Below are 2665 nucleotides of genomic sequence, written 5' to 3' on the forward strand. Positions count from 1 at the left end.
ACGGAAAATACATCAACAGGCAGACTACAGAAAAGCTTACTGACAAAGGATAGAGAGGGGCTTTCTCAGAGGGCTTTTTACAGTTTGTCTATTCCCAATTAGCCGTTTAAGTATGCTTAATGAAAGTACTAATTCTTTCATAGGCCGCCCATTCTTAGTATTTGACGTTCCTTATATTGCGGTATCAGGCTTCGCAGCAGGTTGCAAAACATTCATCACCCATGACTGTCCCCAATTGGGCTCAGAAGCTAAATGTCTATCATGACCTCTCTTTTTGAAAGTCCAAGAGCAAGCAAACTCTTCCTCCAGGAGAGGGAGCCAACAGATCACTAAAGACATCATCATTGCTCAAAGAAAACACCGAAAAACAATGGAAGCTTTAATTGGAGTGGAATCTGATAGACAGCACCTGATGCCAAGTCTGCATCTTCTAACACCTGCAGTCACTGCAGCAGCTGAATCCAATGTGTCCAAAAGGGATCTATTCTATTCAATTGCAAATGATCTAGATAAGACTGAGAATAAGATACTGCACGGGACATAGCAGAGTTGGTCAAGTTGAGTGGAGATGAGTTTGCTATTTGGCACAGCTTTTGCATCAATAAAGCAAGTAAAAGGTGTGAAAGATAAAAAAAAAGGGTGAAAGTGTGAAAAGTGAATTGGCCAAATTGAGGTGCATATAAAGTTTTTGCTTTCTTTCAATTCACTAATGAGGCTCATTTGAATCAGGTGAATTGAGTTCTGCTTTTGGAAACTCGGTTAAGAAGGGGTGCACCGGTCCTGGAGGTACTGCAATACCAGGTCAATGCGTGGAGTGGACAGAGCAAGATTTTTTCCATCTCCTTGTTCTAAAAATCCATTTAATATATGGTCCCTAGAGAAGGGACGTATCAGATATTAAACTGATAAGAACAGATTTAATTTTTTTTTTTTCTGTTTATCAGTAGGACTTCAAAATAACAAAGGTGATCGCCTCCCGTTGCCTGGGAACCGTCCAGGCACAAGAGGGCTATGTGTCACCAGAAGGCGCACACACTCCCTCAAGGCCGGCAGACGTGCAATCCCAGGCACCTTCCAGTACCGACCAAGGTAGCGTCCTCCGAAACTACACTTGATCTTAGCCAAAAGGCTGAGAAGCTATAACCCGAATTGGTTACGGCCTTGAGTGGCACCCTGGCCTATACCGGACACATCTTAGGGAGAGGGAGACAAACCCACGCCTACAGAAGACATTTTGTCACCCAAGCCAAACCCTTGAAAAGGCTGTTTTGCAGAGCAAAAACAAGGAGAATGGTACTTTTTGCAGCCGCCGCCCACTGCAATGAATCTGAATAACTCCTCCTTTTGGGCACAAGCACCTCCCCTCCCCCTTGCAGTCTTTCCAATTCATGATACAAAAAGACGGACGGACAGGACAGGACAGGACCATCTGCCTGACTTTCCGTCACTGCCACCCTTTGCCATCCTTGCCCGTAGAAAGCCCTTTCATCATCCCCAAACCCTAATCTTTTCCCTTCCCTTCCCAGCTGCGTCTCACTCCCTTTCATTAGGAAGTGAGCGCAGCCTTTTCTCCGTTCTGCACATGCGCGACGTTAAACACAAATGCGCAGGCGTGCGTTCCATTAGCCTCACTGCATTCCACTCCCATACAGGAAGTGGGCACAGCTATTACTACGGTCGCACATAAAAGAACCCATGGCCACCACTGCACATAGCTGACTCCACCACAGGACACCCACTTCTACATCAACGCAGGTAAGACAGGATCGGCACCTCTATGCTCCCGTTACAATCAGGCTCAGTCACCATGTGATAACGCTCTCAACTCTTTAGTTGCAGGCTCCCCTTGCTTCACCTCCATTGGCTGTGCTGCCATTTCCTCTCCCACCTGGAAGTTATACTTTATTCCACTATTTTCCTGTTTCTCTCTTCCCCCTTTTCCCATAACCTACTTTTATCTGCATTTGTGGGGTATCTATATGCTATTTACATCATAGTTTTATTCATTAATATGGAAGGGAAGAGTGCCCATGAGAGTGTTGAACTGCGGAGAGCAAAAGATTAAGCTGCTCCGATTTGCCACCATTGATAAGCTGTTCTCAGTAGATACACATGCTATCCAAACAGCAGCATCCACCATTGCTTCAGCCCACCCATTCAGTGACAGCTCACCAAGTCAGCCAGAGGAGTGGTGTAAGGAATTACACGTAGGCACTGACTCCACACCTTCACATCACAAGAAGGGGGTCTACAGGCTAGTGCAAGAATACGAGCAAGTCTTCAGCAAACATCCGCTAGACTTTTGAAAAATAAAAGGGGTCAAACACTACATCCCCACAAGTGCACACCCACCCATCAAAGAGAGATATAAGCCAAATCTACCTGCACATTACCAGTGTACCAAGGACATGTTGAGCAACATGAAGGAGGCTGGGGTTATCCGTGACAGTTGTAGCCTCTGGGCAGCTCCGTTGGTCCTGTTAAAGAAGAAGGACAGCACCACTCCCCTGTATTGAGGAATAGCTAGCTGCATTGACAACTGCAAATTATTTTTCTACCCTTGATCTCACTAGTCACTATTGGCAAGTGTCCGTTGCTGAGGCAGACCGGACGAAGACCGCCTTTGCCACCCCGATGGGTCTCTGCGAGTTCAAAAGCATGCCCT

At 46.2% G+C, this 2665-nt stretch overlaps 1 pseudogene; it reads right to left on the reverse strand.

Moving 5' to 3' along the window:
• Positions 1–764: 764 nt before the first annotated feature.
• On the reverse strand, positions 765–970 carry LOC142285041 (U2 spliceosomal RNA; annotated as a pseudogene).
• Between the last annotated feature and the right edge of the window lie 1695 nt (positions 971–2665).

The sequence above is a fragment of the Anomaloglossus baeobatrachus genome, unplaced genomic scaffold (genome assembly GCF_048569485.1).
Source record: "Anomaloglossus baeobatrachus isolate aAnoBae1 unplaced genomic scaffold, aAnoBae1.hap1 Scaffold_588, whole genome shotgun sequence".
Lineage (NCBI taxonomy): Eukaryota > Metazoa > Chordata > Amphibia > Anura > Aromobatidae > Anomaloglossus > Anomaloglossus baeobatrachus.